The sequence below is a fragment of the Pan paniscus genome, chromosome 20 (assembly GCF_029289425.2).
Source record: "Pan paniscus chromosome 20, NHGRI_mPanPan1-v2.0_pri, whole genome shotgun sequence".
In the NCBI taxonomy this organism is placed as follows: Eukaryota; Metazoa; Chordata; class Mammalia; order Primates; family Hominidae; genus Pan; species Pan paniscus.
In genome coordinates, this window is record NC_073269.2 from 6297417 (window position 1) to 6322681 (window position 25265).

A 25265-nucleotide genomic window follows, 5' to 3' on the forward strand; every position below is an offset into this window, starting at 1 on the left:
TAGCTACTCAGGAGGCTGAGGCAGGAGAATCGCTTGAACCTAGGAGGCGGAGGTTGCAGTGAACCCAGATCATGCCACTGTACTCCCCCCCGCCCCCGGCTCAAAAAAAAAGGAAACGTGCACAAATGGAAAGCCAGTGTCACTGGCCCTAAGTAAAAAGCAACCATCGGCCAGACGCAGTGGCTCATGCCTGTAATCCCAGCACGTTGGGAGGCCGAGGTGGGCGGATCGTCTGAGGTCAGGAGTTCAAGACCAGTCTGGCCAACATAGTGAAACTCTTGTCTCTACTGAAAACACAAAAAATTAGCCGGACATGGTGGCACACGCCTGTAATCCCAGCTACTCGGGAGGCTGAGGCAGGAGAATCGCTTGAACCTGAGAGGCGGAGGTTGCACTAAGCCGAGATTGCACCATTGCACTCCAGCCTGGGTGACAGTGTGAGACTCTGGAGAAAAAAAAAGGGGGGTTGTGGGGTGTGGTGGCTCACACCTGTAATACCAGCACTTTGGGAGGCCGAGGCAGGCAGATCACCCAAGGTCAGGAGTTCAAGACCAGCCTGGCCCACATGGTGAAACCCTGTCTCTACTAGAAATACAAAAATTAGCCAGGTGTGGTGGCAGGTGCCTGTAATCCCAGCTACTTGGGAGGCTGAGGCAGAAGAATCAGTTGAATCTGGGAGGCAGAGGTTGCTGTGAGCCAAGATAACGCCACTGCACTGCCACCTGGGTGACAGAGCAAGATTCTGTCTCAAAAAACAAACCCAGCCGGGCGCGGTGGCTCACACCTGTAATCCCAGCACTTTGGGAGGCCGAGGCGGGTGGATCACAAGGTGAGGAGATCGAGACCATCCTGGCTAACACGGTGAAACCCCATCTCCACTAAAAATACAAAAAATTATCGGGGCATGCTGGCGGGCGCCTGTAGTCCCAGCTACTCAGGTGGCTGAGGCCGGAGAATGGCATCAACCTGGGAGGCGGAGCTTGCAGTGAGCGGAGATCGCGCCATTGCACTCCAGTGTGGGCGACAGAGCGAGACTCCGTCTCAAAAAAAAAAAAAAAAAGAATAAACTTACTACATGTTAATATTTTTTTTCAAATACTTTTTTTTTTTTTTTTGAGACCGAGTCTCACTCCGTCGCCCACACTGGAGTGCAATGGCGCGATCTCCGCTCACTGCAAGCTCCGCCTCCCAGGTTGATGCCATTCTCCTGCCTCAGTCTCCTGAGTAGCTGAGACTACAGGCGCCTGCCACCACGCCTGGCTAATTTTTTGTATTTTTAGTAGAGACAGGGTTTCACTGTGTTAGCCAGGATGGTCTCGATCTCCTGACCTCGTGACCCACCCGCCTTGGCCTCCCAAAGTGCTGGGATTACAGGTGTGAGCCATGGTGCCCAGCCTCAAATACATTTTTTAAACAGGAGGATGGGTGGCATACTTTTTTAAATGTGTGCAAAACTCTTGAACATCTGGCTTCATAGAGGACAAGAGGGATGGCTCATCAGCTCTGTCGCAAAAGGGTGTTTTAGCCACAGCAAAGATTGAGGGCAAATGGTCTATCTAGGATGTGAGCCCAGGAAGTACCGAAGGGGTGTGGGGATGGGGAGTGGCCCGTAGGGAGGCATGAACAGGGAGGTTACAGCTCCAGGCTGCTGGAGCTCAGTCCCTCTGAGGATCTGGCTCAGGTTGTCGTCAGGAGGTGAGGGAGCTGGGGTATTTATCCTCCAACTCCCCTGCAAATGGTATGGGGGCTGGGGAGGCTTAGCTCCGCCCTCAGGTGGAGAGTCATGGATGCTGGTCTGTGTGTGTTGTGCTTGTGTTGTGTGTGTGTTGTATGTGTGTGTATTGTATGTGTGTGTGTATGTGCATGTGTGTCTATGAGTGTTTGTGCTTTATTACAGATTGAATTAGGTCTTCCCCAATACCCATATGTTCACACCCTAAGCCCCAGGACCTCAGAATGTGACTTTGCTTGGAAATAAGGTCATTGAGGATGAAATTATATAGTTAAGATGACTTCATTCTGGAGTAGGGTGGGCACTGATCCAGTGTGACTGGTGTCCTTTACATAAAACAGGAAATTTGAGCTGGGCCCAGTGGCTCTCACCTGTAATCCCAGCAATTTGGGAGGCAGAGGCAGGAAGATTGCTTGAGCCCAGGAGTTCAAGACCAGCCTTGGCAACATAGTGAGACCCTATCTCTACAAAAAAAAAATAAAATTAGCCAGGTATGGTGGCACGTGCCTGTAGTCCCAGCTACTCAGGAGGCCGAGGTGGGAGGATTGCTTGAGACCAAGAGTTTGAAACCAGTCTGGGCAACATAGCAAGATCCCATTTCCACAAAAAATACAAAAAATATCAGGGCATGGTGGCACATGCGTGTAGTCCCAGCTGCTCAGGAGGCTGAGGTGGGAGGATTGCTTGAGTCCAGGAGATTGAGGCTGCAGTGAGCTGTTAACGGCGCCACTGCACTCCAGCCTGGGTGCCAGAGAGAGACCCTATCTCAAAAAAAAAAAAAAAAAAAAGTCAGGTGCAGTGGCTCACGTCTGTAATCCCAGCACTTTGGCACACGGAGGCGGGTGGATTATCTGAGGTCAGGAGTTCAAGACCAGCCTGGCCAACATGGTGAAACTCCGTCTCTACTAAAAATACAAAAAATTATCCAGGCGTGGTGATGCACACCTGTAATCCCAGCTACTTGGGAGGCTGAGGTGGGAGAATCGCTTGAACCGGGAGGTGAAGGTTGCAGTGAGCCGAAATCACACCACTGCACTTCAGCCTGGGTGACAGAGCAAGACAAAAAAAAAAAAAAAAGGGAAATTTGGGACACAGACACACACAGGATGAACACCATGGTGAAGCTTTCGCAAGCCAAGAACGCTGGTCACCGCCAAGAGAGGCCTGGGACAGAGTCCACTCGGGCTCAGAAGGATCCAGCGTCGCTCACACCTTCGTCTGGGACTCGCAGCCCCAGAACCGAGAGAGAATAAACAGGTGTTTGCGCCGCCCGGTCTGCGGTACCTGTCAAGGCAGCCCTAGCAAACCGATGCGTGTTTGCATGTGTGAATGCATGTGTGCGTTTACATGTTCAGGAGGGACAGGTGCTGCAGGGTACTGACGGGGACCGCAGCCTCTGCTGCGCGTCCTAAATATCACGCCCCTCTTTCTGCAAACTGTCGCCCCAGTCACTGCCCCGTCTTCCCTTCGGAGGTCGACCCCGCCGCCCTCCGCTCGGCCGCCAGAGGGCGCCCTCGGACTCCAGTCGGACGGGCTCTGCCCTGGCTCCCGGGCTTCAGGTTCTAATAGAAACTCTCGCAGGGGTGGGTCACGCCTGTAATCCCAGCCCTTTGGGAGGCTGAGGCAGGAGAATCTGCCGGGAGGCAGAGGTTGCAGTGAGCTGAGAGCGCACCATTGCACTCCAGCCTGGGCGACAAGAGTGAAACTCCTTCTCAAAAAAAAAAAAAGAAAAAAGAAAGAAAAGAAAAGAAAAAAAAATGGGGAGTGTCCGCCTCTGGACAAGGTGCAGCCGGCATGATGTGGCTCCTGAGTGGCCACGTCCCCTTCAGGGTCACAGTGGCGATCCAGGGAATGAGGAAAGGAAGACGGAACTGCAGGCATGGCAGGGGACCTGGCGGGCAGCTGGGAGCATCGTGTGCCCCCCCGCCCCCCCCATGGCTACTGCCCCTGGTGGTGAGTCCCCGGGGTTGGCATCACTAAAAGAGTGACTGTGATGGCTTCACTGGGCTGGGCCCTCCAGGCTCCCCCTCCACCCCTGCCACTGAGCTCCACGTCCGGACCCAGGCCTGGGGGCACTGCAGGGACGGATCCTCAACCCTCTGGCTTCAGCTTCCATCCCAGCGGGGTCCAGCTGGGGATTTGCACCAGGGGGCAGGGGGCTGGGAGAGTGAGGGAGGAAGAGTGAGGGAGGGGAAGTGAGGCCGATTGTCGGTCCCTGGCCTCCTCCCTCTAGAGGACAGCCTGTCCATGGGGGTCCCTCTCTGCAGCCCATCCCCCACCTGTAAGGCGCCCACTGTTGCCAACCCCAGGGGCTGTGTCATCCCGCGTTGCTGCCCCTCACCCTGCCTACGCCTCCACAAACCCCACTGCTAAATCCTTCTTCCACATGAGGGAGCCATCGCCTTCCAACAGCAATTTAGGAGGGTGAATGTGATGTTTGGGATGTCTCACGATTTCCCAGCCTGAACGCACAATCTCAAGCTGTGTGTGTGTGTGTGAGAGAGAGACAGACAGAGGGACTCACTCTGTCGCCCACACTGGAGTGCAGTGGCACAATCTCGGCTCATTGCAACCTCCACCTCCCAGGTTCAAGCGATCCTCTTGCCTCAGCCTCCCAAGTAGCTGGGATTACAGGCGCACGCCACCACACCCAGCTAATTTTTATATTTTTAGTAGAAACTAGTTTTTGCCATGTTGGCCAGGTTGGTATCAAACTCCTGGCCTCAAGTGATCCACCCGCCTCAGCCTCCCAAAGTGCTGGGACTACAGGCGTGAGCCACCCAGTTGAGTCATTTTTTTCTTTTCTTTCTTTTTTTTTTTTGAGACGGAGTTTTGTTCTTGTTGCCCAGGCCGGAGTGCAGTGGCGTGATCTCGGCTCACTACAACCACCACCTCCCGGGTTCAAGCAATTCTCCTGCCTCAGCCTCCAGAGTAGCTGGGACTACAGGCATGTGCCACCATGCCCAGCTAACTTTTGTATTTTTAGCAGAGACAGGGTTTCTGTTTCTCCTTGCTGGTCAGGCTGATCTCAAACTCCCAACCTCAGGTGATTCACCCACCTCAGCCTCCCAAAGTGCTGGGATTACAGGCATGAGCCACCATGCCTGGCCCCCCAGTTGAGTCATTTCTAGTCTTCTGAGCCCCAGAAACTTGATAAGATGTTTGTTGTTTTATTTATTAATTTTATTTTTGTTTTATTTATTTATTTATTTGAGATGGAATCTTGCTCTTTGCCCAGGCTGGAGTGTAGTGGTGCGATCTCGGTTCACTGCAACCTCTGCTTCCCAGGTTCAAGAGATTTCCCTGCCTCAGCCGCCCAAGTAGCCAGGACTACAGGCGCCCGCCACCACACCCAGCTAATTTTTGTGTATTTTTAGTAGAGATTGGGTTTCACCATGTTGGCCAAGCTGGTCTCAAACCCCTGACCTCAGGTGATCTGCCTGCCTCAGCCTCCCAAAGTGCTGGGATTACAGGCATGAGCCATGGCTCTCAGCCTCTTCTTTTTTATTAAAAAAAATAATAATTTGTTTTTGCTTAATTTATTTCACCAGTCATATCACAAAGACATGTGTTGTTTTAGGCCACTGAGTTTGGTATAATTTGTTATGCAGCGGTAGCTGACTGATACAATAGGTGTTCCTGGATTATCTTCAGAAACCTGATAATAATATGTACACTAACTAGGGCTGTATCAGGGTGCATGGCAGGGTTTTTGAAGGCATTTTAAAGAGGTTTAGTTCCTGTCCTCAGGAGCTGCTGCCTAGTGGGGCAGACAGACCATGAATATCCATCATGGAAGGCAGAACACATAAGTACATGGACGAAAGCAGTTCCAGAGGCTGGTGGATTGGACTCATTTGGCCTGATGTATCATGGAGTCCTCCCAAAAGAGGTGATCATCTGCCCGAGCTTTGCCAGACCTGTTGGGCTGAGAGAAGCCAGACAAGGCTCAGATGGGTGGAGGGTCAGGGTGGGTTGGAAAGGAACAAGTCAGTATGGGTGCAGAGGGCGTCCTGATGGATAGATGGGGCTGCGAAGTGGAAACAGCCATTGAGGCAGCCTCGAATGCTGTCCCCATTGTGGGGACTTTGAAAAGCCGCCCTCCTTTGAAACACAGAAGGGGCAAGGAGTAAATTTATATTTCTTTTTTTCTTTTTTTTTTGTTTTGAGACGGAGTCTCACTCTGTCACCCAGGCTGGAGTGCAGCGGCACCATCTTGGCTCACTGCAAGCTCTGCCTCCTGGGTTCACGCCATTCTCCTGCCTCAGCCTCCCAAGTACCTGAGACTACTGGCGCCCGCCACCATGCCTGGCTAATTTTTTGTATTTTTAGTAGAGACGGGGTTTCACCGTGTTAGCCAGGATGGCCTCGACCTCCTGACCTCGTGATCTGCCTGCCTCAGCCTCCCAAAGTGCTGAGATTACAGGCATGAGCCACCGCGCCCGGCCAATTTATATTTCTGGTAAGGGGTGGGAAGAAGGAGCTTTCTCAGGCTGGAGGGGAGAGAAGACAGATGAGCACAGACACTCCTGGCAGCGGCATGAGGGCCGGGGAGCAGGTGCAGGGCACGGCGGGGCTCTGCAGGGCGGTTGTAGTTGGTGAGGACCACTGGAGCAGGGCCTTGAAGGGCGTCACCCCTCACCTGGCTGCCTCTGGGCCATCCTCCAGTCTGCCAGGGACTAGCAGAGGGGAGAGAGTGGGAGAGGAATCATTATTTGATGACCCCATTCAGCCCTAGGGATTCGGGGTGGCTAAGGTAGAATGGCAGTGGATTATATCTGACATGATGCAGGGTGTCTGGGCTCAGCTGGGCAGTTCTGCTCCCTGTGGTGATGGGGGGTAATCAGCAATCATTTAGTGGCTTTCCCTGGCCGGGAATGTTTGAGGTAGCTCACTCACAGGGCTGGCAGGTGGTGCCTGCTCAGTGGTGCCATCACCCAGGGGCTTCCAGGTGGCTGCCTCACAAGATGGCAGCTGGGTTCCAAGCAGAAAGGACGCTGTTGAGCTCTTTTTTTTTTTTTTGAGACACAGTCTCACTCTGTCACCCAGGCTGGAGTGTAATGGCGCAGTCTCGGCTCACTGCAACCTCCGCCTCCCAGGTTCAAGTGATTCTACTGCCTCAGCTTCCCGAGTAGCTGGGATTACAGGTGCCCACCACCACGCCCAGCTAATTTTGTATTTTTAGTAGAGACAGGGTTTCACCGTGTTGGCTAGGCTGGTCTCAAACTCTTGACCTCGGGTGATCCGCCCGCCTCGGCCTCCCCAAGTGCTGGGATGACAGGTGTAAGCACCGTGCCCGGCCTACTGTCGAGCTCGTAAGACCCTCCCTCAGAAGTCTCATGGCACCACTTCCCCTGCCTTCTGTTGCTAAAACAGGTCACAGGAGCAGCTACATTCAGGGGAGGGGAAATGAACTGTGTCTTTCCGTGGGAGGAGCAGCAAAGAATGTGTGACCATCACACCCAGCTTTTGAACCACTTCTTCTTTGTGTCTCAGTGTTTGTGGCATGCAGCATCCCTGTTGCCTGGGTCCAGGATGCCACCCTCCTACTGGGGTTGCAGCACCAAGGGGCTGGGCATTCCATCAAGCTGAGGGGTGGGGGCTCTGGATGGGAGGCTCCCTGGGGGGAGCTCACATCTTCCATGAAGCATCATGGTCATTGTTGCCCTGTCCTGCACCCTGTCCACTGCAGGCTGCCCTTGGTGACAAGAGATGTGGGAGAGACCCTGGTCACCACCATGGGAGGAGTCCCCAGGCACCAGGGGCAAATGAACAGAGTGAATGCCAGGAGGACCATTTAGGTGCAATATGACCAAAAATAAGTTAAGTCCAAGTGGGCTGCATCATCAACAAGAACATCCCCCAGCCTCCATGAAACAGCCCAAAACCTGGAGCAAGACGGGTCCCTGGGGCTGAGCGATGCCATTCACAGCGGCGTTCCTGAATACCCCCCATGCAGGCACTCACACGCTCACACACACAATACACAAACCAACACACACCACACACAGGCATGCCAAACACAGGCACACAAATGCACACCCCCCCATAGACCCACCGACGAACACACACACCCAGATGCACAGGTGTGCACACACACCCACGCACACAAAGACCCAGAGACAGACATGTGCACACACATACATGTGCACACATGTACGCAGATACATATGACACAAATGCATGAACACATGGACCACACATACCAACATGCCACCTCACACAGACACACCTAACACACACACACCCGTGCACACATGTACATGGACATACACACTGGAAAACAACAAACACATATACAAAATGCAGGCCGGGTGCGGTGGCTCATGCCTGTAATCCCAACACTTTGGGAGGCCGAGGCAGGGGGATCACTTGAGCCTGGGAAGTGAGGGCGGCAGTGAGCTATGATTGAACCTCTGCACTCCAGCCTGGGCGACAGAGGGAGACTCTGTCTCAAAAAAAAAAAAAACCCAAAATACAAATGCATGGACATGTATCCACACACACCAACATGTTACATCATAGACACACAAAACACACAAACATACACCCATCCATGGACATACACACAGACACACACAAACATCAACACAGAGCATCCCACACAGACACACAAACACACAGCCATATACCCTCAAAGGACGCTGCAGGATGAGCCTTCATTCTCTGGGACAGCAGAGAAAGTAGACAAAGGAGAGAAACTTCTCTCAGAGTCACCCATCCTCTGACTGGATCCCGTGCCCCTGTGAAGAGGCAGATCCCAGTGCCCCACACTTGGCTCTGGGGCCACCCACTGCCACCAGGCTCTGTCCCTGCGGTTGGTGGGGGTGAGGGCAGACCCTGCTCTGTGCTGCTTCCTCACCCACCAAAACTTCCTCACCCACCAAAACTTCCTGACGTCGCCCTGTTCCGTTGGCTGCGCTGCATATGGGAATGCAGTGCTGGGCAGGCCCAGCCTCCCAGCTGGGAAGGGGTGTCGCCACTGGCTGCAAAGACAGGTCTTCTTTTCCCCCAAGTCTGTGTTTATGCCCTACTAGAGACTGTTGGGTGTAATTCCCAGAAAGTTCTGGAAAGATCTAAAATGAGGAAATAGAAAAAAGTTGTAGAATCGGGCCAGGCACAGTGGCTCATGCCTGTAAACCCAGCACTTTGGGAGGCTGAGGCAGGTGGATCACCTGAGGTCATGAGTTGGAGACCAACCTGGCCAACATGGCAACATTGGCAGACATCACCAATTAATCATCGAATGATGTTTCTCCTGCCCTCCTTCCTCCTGTGTACAGGGTAGGCATCACCAATCAAGCAATGATGTTGGTTGACTGGGGAATGCTGCTGTTTGTCCTGCCTTCCTTCCTCTTGTGCACAGGGCAGACATCACCAATCAACCAATGATGCCCACACTGCTTCCCTCCCATGCACAAAGCAGACATCACCAATCAATCGAGCAGCACCAGGAGGAAACCAATTTGGCAGTTCAATCCGTCTTCAACTCTATCCTTTTATAGATAAGGTTGAGGCCCAGGGACCTGGTCAAGGGCAACTACAGGGCAGATCCCTCCTCCTCTTCCTGGGAATTAGCTTTGTCTCTTGTTCCTGGAGCAAATTCAGGAAAATTGCAAGGTCATGTACATTTTCAGCCCAGGGCATGAGTCACTTGATCCCTGCTGTCCAGGGCTGGACCCGGAGATGATGGCCAGGACTGTCCCCTTGCAGGGAGGCCACTGAGGCTGGCAGGGCCAAGACTGGGCAGTGAGCCACTCCAGGCGGGAAAGCCCTTTGTCACTGGAGCTGCTCTGAACGCTGCCGCCAAGTCGCAGGCAGCTGTTGTCATCTGCTCAGCGTCCTTCCCCTTCCCCAGCAACTACTCCTCCTGCTGTGGGGAACCTGGCCCACCTGACTCCTGTGTTCTCAGGGCGCTGCCCCTCGTGGAACCTGCCCTTCTGGTCACCAGGACATTGCCTAAACCAGGCCTGGCCAGTCATCTGGGAGGGGCCAATGCCAGACAATAAGAGACTTTCCTGGGATTTTATAACGATCCTGGGAGAGAAGAGCTCTGTTTTATTTGGGGGTTGCTAAACTAAGCCACACCTGCCACCACAGATGGAAGAAGCTTGGAGTGAAAGAATGAAGCCAAGGCACAGAGATGGAGAGACAAGGAGAGGGAGAGAGAGAGGGAAAGGTAGAGACAGAGAGAGATGTGGGGAGGGAGAGAGAGACAGAGAGATAGAGAGATAGAGATAGAGACAGAGGGATATAGAGAGGGAGAGAGAGACGGAGACAGAGGATGAAAGAGACGAGACACAGTTGGAGATAGAGGGAGAGATGCAGAGACAGAGAGAGATAGGGAGAAATAGAGACAGAGCTAGGAAGGGAGAGAGAGACAGAGAGATAGAGGAAGAGAAAGGGAGAGACAGAGACGGAGAGACAGAGACAAAGAGACAGAGACAGAGAGCTTGAGAGACAGAGAGACAGAGAGAGAGGCAGAGGAAGAAAGAGGCAGAAAGACAAATAGAGAGACAGAGACAGGGAGAGACAGAGACATAGACAGAAAGATGGCGAGCACTCCAGCCTGGGCAATAGAGCAAGGTTCCATCTCAAAAAAGAGACATAGAGACAGAGACAGGAAAAGACAGAGAGATAGAGACAGAGAGAGAGAAAAAAAGAGAGAGAGAGAGACATGAGGACAAAGAGAAAGGTCCACAGGCACTCAGCTTGAGTCACCCCTGGTTGCAGCCATGCCTGAAGGCAGCTCTGCCTGACCGCTGAGTTCCACAGCCCAGCATCTGCGATGGGCTGCACCTGTGTATTAGCACGTTACTGATAAGGCCCAGCTGCTTTAACAAATCGGCCCGCCTGGCGTAGCGGCTCCGGCACAGTGGACATTTACTTCTTGCTCCAGGTCGGCGACCCAGGCAGCTCCACAGGACCCGTTCCACAGGTGACCTCAGGACTCACGGTCCCTCATCTGGGCTCCATGACCCCCTAGGGCCCCATGTGCTCCTCCTCCTGGGGCTGGAAGGGGAATGGAGGCCCAGGGTGGACAGCAGGAAGAAGACACATGGCTGGAGGCACAAGCCTGCGGCGGCCTCAGCAATAGGACCCAGCTTTCCTTCCTGCGAGGCATGAGTCTGGCCCCTGCCCCCGGGCTCCTGACCCTCCAGCCAACCCGGCCTCGGAATGAGTGGCCCCGAGAGGGCCCCGGGCCACAGGGCTGTGGGGACACCTCCAGCTATAACATGCGGCAGGACCAGGAGGTGAGCAAGGGGGGAAAAGCTTCCAGAAGGTTTCCCAGACGCTGCGACCCTGAGGCTGGGCCTTCAAGGATGAATGGGGCGAGAGTGGGAGAAGGGCTTCCTGGGCAGAGGATATGGGGCTGTTGGGACAGTGGCATCTCTTAACAAAATACCGTAGGTGGGGCAGCTTAGACACAACAAATTTACTTCTCACAGCTTTGGAGAGCGTGGAGGTTCAAGACCAAGGTGTGGGCAGCTTTGGTATCTGCTGAGGGCCTGTTTTTGTTTTTTTGTTGTTTTTGAGGTTAGAGTGCAGTGGCATAATCTTGACTCACTGCAACCTCTGCCTCCCAGGTTCAAGCGATTCTTCTGCCTCATCCTCCTGAGTAGACAGGATTACAGGCGCCCACCACCAAGCCTGGCTAATGTTTGCATTTTTTGTAGAGACGGGGTTTCACCATGTTGACCAGGCTGGTCTTGAACTACTGACCTCAGGTGATCCACCAGCCTCGGCCTCCCAAAGTGCTGGGATTACAGGCGTGAGCCACCGCGCCTGGCCCTCACTCTGTATTTTTAGCCTCACTAAGGCTGATCTTGAACACCTGGTCTTATGGGATCCTCCCACCTCAGCCTCCCTAAATGCTGGGATTACAAGTGTGAACGTCTCTTATGTGAGTATAGGAATAGAACAGAAGGGGGCACTTCCTGCCTGCCTCCTCCCCCAAACCTACGCTGTTTGGGATTTACTGGGAGGCTGGGAGATCTTCTCTCTAGAGGATGGGATGGGTGTGGACAAGTTGTTATCTTTATAATGTTCTTATTAGATTAAGACCTCCAAAGGGTGCTGGGCGCATTGGCTCATGCCTGTAATCCCAGCACTTTCGGAGGCTGAGGTGGGTGCTATTGCTTGAGCTCAGGAGTTGGAGACCAGCCTGGGGAACATAGCGAAACCCTGTCTCTGTAAAAAATTAGCCGGGCGTGGTCCGGCACAGTGGCTCACGCCTGTAATCCCAGCACTTTGGGAGGCCAAGGCGGGGGGATCACAAGGTCAGGAGATCGAGACCATCCTGGCTAATACAGTGAAACCCCGTCTCTACTAACAATACAAAAAATGAGACGGGCGCAGTGGCGGGTGCCTGTAGTCCCAACTACTCGGGAGGCTGAGGCCAGGAGAATGGCGTGAACCCGGGAGATGGAGCTTGCAGTGAGCCGAGATAGTGCCACTGCAGTCTGGCCTGGGTGAAAGAGCAAGACTCCGTCTCAAAAAAAAAAAAAAAAAAAAAAAAAATTAGGCGGGCGTGGTGGCGCGTGTCTGTGATCCCAGCTATTGGGGAGGCTTAGGTGGGAAGACTGCTTGAGCCTGGGGAGGTAGAGGCTGCGGTGAGCCGAGACTGTGCCACTGCACTCTAGCCTGGGTGACAAAGTCAGATCCTGTCTCAAAATAAAAAAGACCCGGCTGGGCGCGGTGGCTCAAGCCTGTCATCCTAGCACTTTGGGAGGCCAAGGCAGGCGGATCACCTGAGGTCAGGAGTTCGAGACCAGCCTGGCCAAAATGGTGAAACCCCATCTCTATTAAAGGTACAAAAATCAGCTGGGCATGGTGGTGCGCGCCTGTAGTCCCACCTACTCAGGAGGCTGAGGCAGGAGAATCCCTTGAACCCATGAGGCGGAGGTTGCAATGTGCCAAGATCATGCCACTGCACTCCAGCCTGGGCAACAGAGCGAAACTCTGTCTCTAAATAAATAAATAAATAAAAACCCTCAAAGGGGCTAGTCTCAGCCCCCCACCAGCTGTCCCCAATGACATCCTCATGATTAAAGCTGAAATGAATCAGGAACATGTGGACCACATTTGAAGTGGGTTAAAAATGAGAAAGCAAGGTTGGCCACAGTGGTTTACACCTGGAATCCCAGCTTTTTTACAGCTTTTTTTTTGAGACGGAGTCTTGCTCTGTCATCCGGGCTGGAGTGCAGTGGCACGATCCTGGCTGACTACAACCTCCGCCTCCCAGGTTCAAGCGATTCTCCTGCCTCAGCCTCCAGACTAGTTGGGATTACAGGTGCTCACCATCACGCCCGCCTAATTTTTGTATTTTTAGTAGAGACGAGGTTTCGCCATGTTGGTCAGGCTGTCTCCAATTCCAGACCTCAGGGGATCCGCCCATCTCGGCCTCTCAAAGTGCTGGGATTACAGGCGTGAGCCACCGCCCCCGGCCTTGGCCTTATTAAGACAGTCTTGCTCTGTCAGGCAGGCTAGAGTGCAGTGGTGCAATCACAGCCCACTGCAGCCTCGACCTCCTGGATGAAGCAATCCTCCTGCCTCAGGATCCCAAGTAGCTGGGGCCACAGGCATGCATCACCACGTCCCGCTACTTTTATTTTTTGTAGAGACAGGGTCTCTGCTACTCAGGCTGGTCTTGAACTCCAGGGCTCGACAAAGCCTCCTCCTCCGTCAGCCTCACAAAGTGCTGGGATTACAGGCGTGAGCAACCGCGCCCGCCCCACACCCTACCTTATAACATCATCTGAAATCATTACACAGGGCTCTCTCCTCCCCCTAGGACCGAGGACTCCCTAGGAAACGATGCCAAGAGTCTAGCTCACTGTTCTATTCTCAGAGCCACTGGCAGGCACTTAATACATATTTGAATGAATGTGTCTCCTTCGACTTTAAAAATGCCCCCACCGGGAGGTGCGTGGGGGATGTGGGAAGGCCGGAAACCATTTCTGCAGCTGCCAGTCCCCTTCCAGGCCCTGTCATGGGATGGAGCAGGGCCTCACTGTGCGGCGCCTTGGCCTGTGGATCCCCTCCCCACGTTTCTTGCCCGGTGCAGGCCGGAAGGCAGGCAGGTACAAGCAAGGAGTCGGCTCTACGCGCAGAGCCCCAGGGGAGCGGCCCGTGCTCGGCATGGCAGTCCCAGCAGTGCATTTGTCTAGCTGCCGGCCGCGGGTCCGGGGCCACTTCCTCTCTGCTCCTTGCTGATGTCACGGTGGATGAAGACAACGGGGCACCCACGTCACCGCTGTTCTCCCCCTGAACACGGAGCAGTTATTCTAGAACTGTTTTCCCCTCCTGGCCCAGGAAAGCCAGATGGAAAAACCCTCTTGTCCTTAACCAGCTCATTTCCTGGCCAGTCGCCCCTTCCAGCGCCTGTCCCGGAAACCTCGCGGCCTAGCGCGCAGCCCGCCGCCTCCCCGCGCCGCGCCCGCCACCGCCCCACGCACGGAACGTCCCGCGGCGCCGCCCGTCCGTGACGTCAGGTGGCGAGACTGTGACGTAACACACGGCGGCGGGGCGGTGCCAGGACGACCAGCCACGCGTCGCCATGGCAACAGCAGGCGGGGAGGGGCGGGCGGCGGAAGCCCCGCCCCTAGGAGGGTGTGGAAACCGTTAGACCCCCTTTCCTGCCCGCGCGCGACCTCGCGGCCACGCGCTTTCGGTGTCCCCCGCGGGCAGCGGCCCGGCGGCCTCGTAGAGGCCGCAAAGCGCCGTGGCCGTCGCGCGGCGCCATCCATTGTCGCAAAGCGGCGCGAGAAACGCCCGGCCGGGTGTTGGCCCCGCCCCGCGCTGGGACGTCGGCGGCGCGCGCCCCCGGCGCCCTGGCCGCGGCTGCGCAGTGGGGCCCGTATGGCCGCCGCCCCCCGCTGGCAGACGCTGGCGGCGTAAGGCGCGCGGGCCCCGGAGCGGGCGCGGCGGAGCGCGGCGAGCCCGGCGCCTCCCGTCCCGAACATGCGGAGGCCGGCCCAGGCGGCGCGGGAGCCGGAGCGGGGGCCCAAGCGGGCACCGGAGCCGGAGCGCGAGCGGGCGCGGGGCCCGGAGCGGGGGTCCGCGTTGCGCTACTGAGGCCGGGCCGGCCGCCCAGACGCTGCCCGCGGGCCCGGCCACGGCGGAGCCAAGGTAACGACGCGCGCGCCCGCCCCGGCCCCTTCACCCCCTGCACCCCCTGCACCCTGGCCCTGGGCGCCCCCAGTGACCCCCGGCGCCCCCGCACTCGGTGTCCACTGCCCTCCTGCGCCCTGCCGACCCCGCGCTCCGGACCCCAGCGACCCCCAACCCGTCTAACCGCCCCACAAGCTGACCCCCACACTTAGGGCCCCACCGCCGCAACACCCCGCTGACCCTGCACTCGGGACCCCAGCGTCCCCCACCGCGCTAACCCGCGCTCAGGACCTCCGGACACAGCCCCACGCTGACCTCCACACTCAGGAGTCTGCCGCCCCAGTGACCCTCACACTGCAGACCCTGCCCCCGCCGCCCCAGTGACCCCCCCACTCTGCACCCCGGTGACTGTCGTGCTCCAACTCTCCTGCCCTCCGCTGAGCCTTTAGTCCCCACCCCACCTCCCGCTTTCTTCCCCCACCCAGTGCTCAAGCCCACCGCCCACTCACCCGCGTCCCTCACGCCTCCCCGCATTCTGGTCCCGAGGCCCCTGCCCACCTGGCCCCATCGCCTCCTCCTGTCTTGGCCTGGCCCCTCCCCACGCAGCTGTGTCCCCGTCCTCACTTTGTGGTCCTAAAGCTCTTGAGGGGGAGAGCAGGGGGTGGTTGTGGGGAGGAAGGTGGTCTGATCCGCAGGGACCTGTTGCGGCACTGCCTGGGAACTCCCGGCTGGGCTCGCTGCCCCCTCCCCCTTCCGCTGTGGCCACCGGCTTTGTTTTCCGGAAACGCACGGATCAGGGAGGGAGGGTGAGATGTCTGAGCAGGGCCTGCGGTGGCCTCACCGATCCCCGATCCCCGCCTGGCTCCTCTCTCCCAACTTTCTTAGGGGAAGACTTTCCCGTTGAGGGGCGTGGGGGCTGAGAGGACATTCGGGGACTGTTGCGTCTTGAGCCAGAATGGCTTTGGGACAGCTGGTTCTTATTCCTGTGGCCTCCGGATGGCATTGTTTGCAGGAAGCGGGCCGGAGGGTTGTCTGTGTAGGTGGAGTCCAGCATCTTCTCCCCGTTACGCTCCACCGTGTGGCTCAGTGCGCCGGGGCGGTCCACAAGGCCATGTGGGGCTCTGCCTCCCCACCCCAGGACACGCAGGAGCCTTCTTGGTGTTTCCTGGCTCCCGGAGGCCCTGGTAGCTCGTGGGTGTGGGAGCTGAGCAGGAAGGTACAAAGGCTCCTGTCTGGGGGAAAAACCCAGCCGTCCAGCCACGGGAAGGCGCTCGGATTAGGGAGGGGGCTGGCCGGGGGTTGGCAGCTGGGGATGGAAGCACCCCGGGCTACTCTGCCCTGCACAGCCTAGCCTAGCCTGGGGTGCCTCTGTGCAGAGGACAGACTGTGTGCCAGGGCCCCCAGGTTTGAAAGGGGGAAGTTCGCGGTTGTCACTGGTACTTTGTTTTGTTTTCCCCTGTGTCTCCACCAAAACGAAACGCTCTGGGCTGGGCTGACTGATGAGTTTCCCAGGCAGGCAGCCCCCGGGAGTGTGTGCAGGCACGCGCACGCCTGCCTTGACGTCTCTAGGGCCGAGAGTGTTTTGCTCAGCCCCCCACAGTGAGCTCTGAGAGCCGCTTCTGCACAGATGAGAGGGAACGGGAGACCTGCATGCAGGGGAGCCGGGTCTGGACGGGGTCCCAGTGGGAGGGCCAGGTCTGGGGGTGAGAGGCCAGCCATGTGTCCTGCAGGACCGTGCAGCGGGCAAATGGGGTGAGATGTTGGAGGAGCTGGCTCTGTTCCCTTCACCCCGGTGGGAGGCGAAACCCCAAGTGGTCTGTAGTGTCTGGATTTACTGTGCCTGCTGTGCCTTCGGACTTTCTTGTGTGTCTAGGGGCTTCCTGTCTAATTTGAACCTGTCTAGTTCCTCTGAAGAGGATGAGGGAGCAGCGCCTCATTGCCTGGGCTCTGGGCAGGTCTGGGAGCCAGGCCGTTTGCAGGACGGCCCGCGATGGTGCAGCACTTTGTGCAGACAGATTTTGTGGAATTGCCGATTTGGGTTTCTTCTTTTCTTCTCCTCCTTTTTAATAATACAGTAATTACTCTGGGCTGCAAAGGAAGTAGGTGAGGGTTTTTTTAATTGAAAGTTCCTGTTGCTCATCCCAAGCTTAGGGGAAGCCAGTATGCCAGCCATTAATTTGGGGATTGGGGTAGTCCTGTTGGTGTGCCAGGCACGGTTGGGAGGGGGGGCACTGTGTCTGTTGGGACTGGTGGGGGTTACCGCGCGCCCGAGTGGCAGGCCCTAGCGCCCCAGCAGATGCGTCTGCAGAGCCACTGGGACGGACCGAAGCTGAGCTTAGGGACAGTTGGACATTGCTTGCCCTGGGGCATCTGGAGAGGGGGATCCTGTTGAGCGTTTGACGTTGCCTCCTTTCTGCATCCGCTACCGAGCTGCCCCAGGCCCCCAGGGGCTCATGGTCCGTCAAGGCCTTGACCGAGGCCTGGCGGAGGGTGGGTGGTGGGTGGAGGCAGCGCTGTGGGTGCTGTTGGGGCTGAGTGCCGGGCACAGGCTGGCAGGGGCTGCGGGCCTCGGGTGGCGGTGGGCAGGCCAGCACGTGGGGCTGGCTGACTTTCTCTGAACCCAGAGGGGACACAGGGCCCATGTGAAGGAGGCCTGGCCCGAGTCCTGGTTAGGGTTGCGGTGGTGGCGGGCAGCTGTGGGCTTCGTCCTCAGGTCAGCCTCAAGTCCCGTGTCCAGCTAGGGCTCGGTGGCCGTGCGCGTGTTGGGTCGAGCTCTGGTGTCAGGCGTGCCGGGTCTGCCTCCCCCCATCCCGCGGATCTGCAGATCTGCAAATGCTCCACCGGCAGCCACACGAGAGAACCTGTTGGTTGGCGGCCTCTGGGCAAGGCCGTCTGAGTGAGGCCTGCAGTCTGGAGGCTCCCTAGGTCGGGAGGCTCCGCGTCTGCTTATTCCTCATTCTGGAGTTCTCGTGGGGCCCGTGCTGTGGGGCTTCCTGGGAAGTGGGTGGAGCGCCCATTTTACAGATGAGGAAGTCGAGGCCTACCTGGCCTGCTTGGGTAGAGGAGAAGGTGGTGGTTCCCGAGGGCTGACTCCCACACCTGTGCTCCTCTGGTCACCTGCCATGCCAGTGGGAGCAGTGACAGCGAGGGGTGGTGGCCCTGCGGCCAGGGGACGGGCCTCACCGCCTTCCCCATGCTCTCTGCTGGCTCTGTGTCCAGAGGGCTGTGCCGCCCTGTGACTGGCACGTGGGTGCAGCCGTCTGCTGGGTGGGTCTGTCCGGGAGCTTGACTGGCCTGGCTGGGTGGGGGGGGTACCCCTTTGTGCTTCCTCAGCGAGGGTTCAAAGTGAGGGGCTGGGACCACCAGAACGGTGTATTCAATGCACTGCGGGCAGCCCTGCAGCGGGCAGGGATTGAGTGAGGGGTGGGGCCTGCCTGGCTTCTGGCAAGCACCCCTCTGGCGGGCGGGGCCCAGTGAGCCTCCTCCCTTTGCCCGGTCCTCCTGTAGTGGGGCAGGAACCTCTAGCATCCCACCCTTGCTGCCCTTTTTCTGCCCCCCTCACCACCCACATCAACTTGTCACCAGCAAGGGCATGGGACAAAGCAGGACATGCCCCGGGTGGCCAGCATGAGCTAGCTGTTCCCAGGAGCGTTGCCCATGCTATCCCCCAGGCGCTGTCCTGAAGCCCTGCTGGGTTCTGAGTCCTCCAGGTTCTGCGGCCCCTTCTCCCCCTGCCCAGAGTCTCCGGCCACCACCGCTGCTTGGGGCCCTGCACCAGCCTGTGCGCCCACAAGGTTGCCAGGGCCCTTCTGCAGGTGCAGCGTGAGCTCTGTCCTGGGCCCACAGGGGAGCCGCTTCTCAGACCCCCGGGCTGGCCCCAGGCTCCCCCGGCAGCACTCAGGCGGCCCTGGCCCCCGGTGCGGCTGACTGTTCGGGGCACACGTCTGAGGTGTGGGGATCATCTCCCCCTTGCTCAGAGCCCCCAACGTGTCCCCTGCACAGGGAATCGGGGCAGCCCCCTGCCAGCCCTGCCCAGGGATCCCTCCTGTCACCCTCAGGCGTGCTCCTGGGTGGCCCAGCGGCCTCCCTGCACCATGAGGCCCGAGACAGTTTTGCGTGACATCATATTAAAAACAGCCAGTTCTGGCCGGGCGCGGGGGCTCCCGCCTGTCATCCCAGCACTTTGGGAGGCCGAGGTGGGCGGATCACCTGAGGTCAGGAGTTCAAGACTAGTCTGGCCAACATGGCAAAACCCCATCTCCACTAAAAATACAAAAATTAGCCGGGCATGGTGGCGTGCGCCCATAATCCCAGCTACTCGAGAGGCTGAGGCAGGAGAGTCCCTTGAACCCGGGAGGTGGAGGTTTTAGTGAGCCAGGATCACGCCACTGCACTCCAGCCTGGGCAACAGAGCGAGACTCCGTCTCAAAAAAAAAAAAAAAGCTGGTTCTCCCTTGATGCGCATCTGCTGAACTTCCGGGGCACGCTGGGGTAGAGCAGTGGGTCCCTCCCTGGAGAGGCCGTGGGGTGAGGACCGAGGCTGTGGGTGCCAAGTGGGGCAGGCAGCCCAGTGGAGTGGGGCAAGAGACGCTGGTCTGGCCGGCCTGACCCGTGGGGTATGACTCTTGTTAAGGCAGATTCCATCTAGGAGCGGAGGCCACGCGTATGTTCCCGGGAGAGGTGGGAAGTGCATCCCGTGGCCTGTCCCGGGGAGGTCACTCCCATTCCATACCTGCAGGGGGAGCTAGCTGCCTCACGTCTGTGTCTCAGGCCGCTCAGAGGAGGGGGCGCAGGTGAGGGCAGTGGGAAGAAAGACTGCAAGAGGCTCGGGGGTCACGGGCCAGGGCTGGCCCATCACTATTTATTTATTTATTTATTTATTTTTTATTTATTTATTTATTTTTGAGATGGAGTCTTGCACTGTTGCCCAGGCTGGAGTGCAGTGGCCCGATCTCAGCTCACTGCAAGCTCCGCCTCTTGGGTTCATGCCATTCTCCTGCCTCAGCTTCCCGAGTAGCTGGGACTACAGGCGACCGCCACCACGCCTGGCTAGTTTTTTGTATTTTTAGTAGAGACGGGGTTTCACCGTGTTAGCCAGGATGATCTCAATCTCCTGACCTCGTGATCTGCCCGCCTCGGCCTCCCAAAGTGCTGGGATTACAGGCATGAGCCACCGCGCCTGGCTATTTATTATTATTATTATTATTATTATTATTATTTTCTTTGAGATGGAGTCTTCCTCTGTTGCCCAGGCTAGAGTGCAGTGGCGCAATCTCGGCTCACTGCAAGCTCTGCCTCCCAGGTTCACGCCATTCTCCTGCCTCAGCCTCTCCAGCAGCTGGGACTACAGGTGCACGCCGTCACGCCTGGCTAATTTTTATATTTTTAGTAGAGAAGGGGTTTCACTGTGTTAGCCAGGATGGTCTCCATCTCTTGACCTTGTGATCCACCCGCCTCGGCCTCTCAAAGTGCTGGGATTACAGGCATGAGCCACTGTGCCCGGCCTATTCATTTATTTATTTAGAGACAGAGTCTCGCTCTGTTGTCCAGGCTGGAGTGCAGTGGCATGGTCTTGGCTCACTGCAACCTCCACCTCCCAGGTTCAAGCGATTCTCCTGCCTCAGCCTCCTGAATATCTGGGATTACAGGCACGCGCCACCATGCCCGGCAAATTTTTTTGTATTGTTTTAGTAGAAACAGGTTTTCACCATGTTGGTCAGGCTGGTCTCAAACTCCTGACTTTGTGAGCCACCGTGCCTGGTCTATTTATTTTACTTTTTTTGAGACGGAGTCTCATTCTGTCACCCAGGCTGGAGTGCAGTGGCACGATCTTGGCTCACTGCCACCTCTGCCTTCTGGGTTCAAGCAGTTCTCCCACATCAGCCTGTTGAGTAGCTGGGATTACAGGCGCACACCGCCATGCCCGACTGGTTTTTGTATTTTTAGTAGAGACTGGGTTTCACCATGTTGGCCAAGCTGGTCTTGAACTCCTGACCTCAGGTGATCCACCTGCTTAAGCCTCCCTCATAGCTGGGATTACAGGCGTGAGCTACCGTGCCCGGCCCTATCGCTATTTAAAAGGCAGAGAAAATCTTAGAGGTTTTTTTATTGTCACCAGCGGTGTTTCGTTGATGCGTAATTGCCTTTGGAGGCTTGAAAAAAGTTGTGCTTAAAGGTAATCCCTCAATTATCTGGAAACTTCCACCCTCCAGAGTGAGGCACCCCAAGTCCTGTTCTGGATTCGTGGACAGAGTCCCCGCCTGTGAGGCCTGATGGCCAGTCCTCCCCCCTTGGCCGTGGTGCTTCGGGCCCTGTTGCAGGTGGGACCCGCCCTCCTTAGGGACCTTGTTTCCCAGGTGATGCTCATGTAATCTGCGGTGACCTCTGCCCCTTCCCATCTGACCTCTGTCCCCAGGAAAGATGGCAGGTGTGCGAGGGCTCATCCTGTCCGCGGCAGTTGTGCCCCTCGGGCTTCTGCTCCAGTGGTCCTGGGGCAGGGCAGCCGGCGCCGATGCCCAGGCTCTGCCTGCGGACAGTTCCTGGGACGGGAGCCTGAGGGCAGTGCACGGGACCAGCATGAGGACATGGACTGGCCCGTGTCTGCCTCTGACTTGCTGGGTGTGCCTTTGAGTTCCTCTGAGGGTGGGTGCGCCGAGGGGGATCCAGCCGGGCCCTGGCCACGTGCAGGCCAGCCAGAGCCCTGGAGCCTGCAGGTGGGCTGGGACAGGGCTTGCAGCCGCAGGGGTGGTGTGCGTTTACGCTGGCGTCTGCACAGGTGTGTGCGTGCCGTGCCATCACGCTGGTCAGGCCTGTACGCCGTGGAGACGGGCGCTGTGTGGGGCTCGCTGCCTGAGCCCTGGGTGGACCGTGGCTGCCCCATGAGTTGTCGGGGACCTCCGCTGCCCCTTGGACCTCGCCCGCGGCCCTGGGCAATGGGTGTGGTGACGTCCTGGGGCCCCCATGAGTCAGCTTGTCCTCGTTGTGCCCGGGCACTGGCCTCTCCTTCCTGTGGGCGCACAGCCCTGGTTCCTCTGAAAGCTTTGTGGGCCGGGACCCGGGAAGAGCTGGTTAAACCCTGGCCCTGTGAGCAGGAGGTGTGGCTTCGGGGGGCGGCCCCGCCCTGGGCTCAGACTTGATCCTGCACCGGAGGGAGCCATTCTGGAAGGACGCTGCCCCGGGCCCTGTCCCTCCGCCTCTCATCCCCAGGGTGCTGGCCAGCGCTGGGCTCACAGCGTTTCTTAAAATTAACGATCCCGGCCGGGCGCGGTGGCTCACGCCTGTAATCCCAGCACTTTGGGAGGCCGAGGCGGGTGGATCACGAGGTCAGGAGATTGAGACCATACTGGCTAACACATTGAAACCCCGTCTCTACTAAAAAGACAAAAAATTAGCCGGGCGCGGTGGCGGGCGCCTGTAGTTTCAGCTACTCGGGAGGCTGAGGGAGGAGAATGGCGTGAACCCAGGAGGCGGAGCTTACAGTGAGCTGAGATTGCGCCACTGCACTCCATATGGGCGACAGAGTGAGACTCCGTCTCAAAAAAAAAAAAAAGCGAAAAAAAAAAAAAACGATCCCATCACACTGACCCAGCTCACTGTTCTCTTACCAGCCTTATTTCGGTGTGGTCCTTGGAGCATGAGCCACTTTTTTTTGGTCGGAACATAATCCACGTTTGGTAAAATTCGGCAACGTGTGCACGCAAGTGGTTTTTGTACAGCTGACCCTTGAGCAGGGTGGGGTTTAGGGCAGCAGCCCCTCATGTAGCAAAATACCCTCGTATAGCTTTCGAGTCCTCCAGACGCCGCTGCCGACAGCCTGCTGGTGACCAGAGGCCTCGGGAGGACACGTGGTCCACGCACACATACCTCGTGTGTTGTGTTAGGTGCTGCGTTCTCACAGTGAGGGAAGCTGGAGACCAGAACATGTGGAGAAAAGCAGAAGGAAGAGAAACCCTGTTTGCTCTTCACGCAGTGGAAGTAATGCTCATGGAAGCCTTTGTCCTTGTCGTGTTCACGTTGAGGGCTGAGGAAGGGAGGGTGGGTCTCGCTGTCTCGGGTGGCAGAGCGGGAAGGAGCCAGGAGAGGCCGGCGCCCTCAGGGCAACCTTTATTGAAAAAATCCACGTCAGAGTGGACCTGTCAGTTCAAACCCGCCGTGGTCAAGGCTCCTCTGTGAGTGCAGCCACCACCTCTAATTCCAGAGTGTTCTCATCACCTGCAAAGGGAGCCCTGGCCCCATCAGCAGCCAGCCTTCCACACCATCCTTTCCAGAACCTTCCCACCTTCCCAAATTGAGACGCTGTCTTCGTGAAATGTTCACTCCCGTGCCCTCTCCAGCCGCAGGCACCCCCATCCTACTTTCTGGCTCTGTGACTCTGAGGGCTCCAGGGACCTCCTGGGGTGGAATCCCACGGGATGAGGCCTGCTGTGTTTGGCGTCTCTCACTGAGCGTGACACCCTCGGTGCATCCGCGCCGTGGCCCGCATCCGAGTCTCGCTCCTGTTCGTGGCTGAGTCGTGTTCCGGCGTGTGGGTGGCCACGTGTTTATTACTGTGATAGATGTTTGCTGCTGCGAGCATCCGTGTCCGGTTCCCGTGTGGCCACGTGATTGTTCTGTCAGGTGGACTTCTAGCGGTGGAACCGCTGGTCACAGGGCCACTCCCGGCTGGACCATTTGAGGAGCCGCAGACGGCCATCCATACCTGCACTGTTTGGGTCCCCTGCCGGGTTTTGGGGACTGGATCTCTGCACAGTGACGGCCACTCCCCTCTTCCGGTGACTTGGTTTCTCCTGTCCTTCGGCCCGATGCTTCTCTGGCCTGCAGGGCATCAGGGACCCTGCTGTCCTGATCCCCATGCCCTCTAGAAAGCCAGGGGTCCTGCATGTGCCCGGTGTCCCCACTGCCTTGTCAGGCACAGGGCCAGATCCTGCACCCTGTGACGAGCACGGAAGTGGGACAGACAGATGGATGTGCTGCCCGTGACCTTCGCCACAGCGAGTTCAGAGGCCGGAGGCATCCAGTGTCCACAGAGTGACCGGCAGGCCCCAGCCCCACAGGATCATCGAGGTGGCCCTGGCCTTTCGAGGCCACAAAAATCAACGTTTATTTTTATTTATTTTATTTATTTATATATTTATTTATGAGACGGAGTCTTGCTCTGTCCCCCAGGCTGGAGTGTGGTGGCGCGAGTTCTGCTCACTGCAAGCTCTGCCTCCCGGGTTCACACCATTCTCCTGCCTCAGCCTCCCGAGTAGCTGGGACTACAGGCACCCGCCACCGCACCCGGCTAATTGTTTGTATTTTTAGTAGAGACGGGGTTTCACCGTGTTAGTCAGCATGGTCTCGATCTCCTGACCTCGTGATCCGCCCGCCTCGGCCTCCCAAAGTGCTGGGATTACAGGCATGAGCCACCGCGCCCGGCCATCAATGTTTATTTTTAAGTAGCAAAAGAGAAGTCAGCAGCGTTGGAGAACTTGAACATTACAGCAACATCTGAAGAAGATGTTCTTTCACAAACCTCAGATTCCAGGAGATGAGCACCGTCCGCTTCTCAGAGAAAATTGTCTGAGGCCTCTGGGAGACAGGAGGGGGTGCGCTTAGCAACAGCCCAGGCCTCCTTGCATGTTGGGACGGACCGGCCTTCCTGGGCTGGCCCGGCCTAAATCTGCTGCTGCCCACCGAACACCAAGGCGCCTTCTCGTGCCCCAGAGGCCACCAGCACCCGTCCCCCTGCCTCCCTCCAGCCAGCGTCAGGTGGGGACCTGGCCACTGGAAGGGAGGTGTCACCTGCTCTGGGGCATCCAGGAGGGAGGGGCTGCGGGAGTTTTGCTGGAGACCCTCCAGGTGGGGGTTATGGGGTATCATGGCGGAGCGTGTTGGGAAGTTTTCGGTGAGCTGGGCGTGTATTCGCCTTGGTGCCCCCCTAGATCCCTGGGTGATCCCCGTGCCCAGTTTTCAGGGGAGACCATGGGGGTCAGAGAGCTGACCAGGCGGGTGGTCTGTGTCTGTCCCCTGCTGTTGAAATGAGGGGAGGTGAGAGGAGACGCCGTGTGCCTGGGGAGGCAACACTTTCTGCCGTTTGGCTGGTTTATAAAAATCAAAGATGGCCGGGCACGGTGGCTCACGCCTGTAATCCCAGCACTTTGGGAGGCCAAGACGGGCAGATCACGAGGTCAGGAGATTGACACCATCCTGGCTCTACTAAAATACCCTGTCTCTACTAAAAAAAATATAAAAAATTAGCCGGGCGTGGTGGCGGGCGCCTGTAGTCCCAGCTACTCGGGAGGCTGAGGCAGGAGAATGGTGTGAACCCGGGAGGCGGAGCTTGCAGTGAGTCGAGATCGCACCACTGCACTCCAGCCTGGGCGACAGAGTGAGACTCCATCTCAGAAAAAAAAAAAAAAAAAAATCAAAGATGGGGGCC

At 57.3% G+C, this 25265-nt stretch overlaps 1 protein-coding gene across 2 annotated transcripts in view; it reads left to right on the forward strand.

Moving 5' to 3' along the window:
- The first annotated feature begins 14607 nt into the window (after positions 1-14607).
- CSNK1G2 (casein kinase 1 gamma 2) overlaps positions 14608-25265 on the forward strand; it is a 45841-nt gene continuing 35183 nt past the window's right edge. The window contains exon 1 of one of the 2 annotated variants that reach the window (XM_055103308.3): positions 14608-14863. The gene's annotated coding sequence lies outside the window, so the exon portion shown is untranslated. The remainder of the gene's footprint in view (positions 14864-25265) is intronic. The other variant, XM_055103307.2, reaches the window with a different exon arrangement.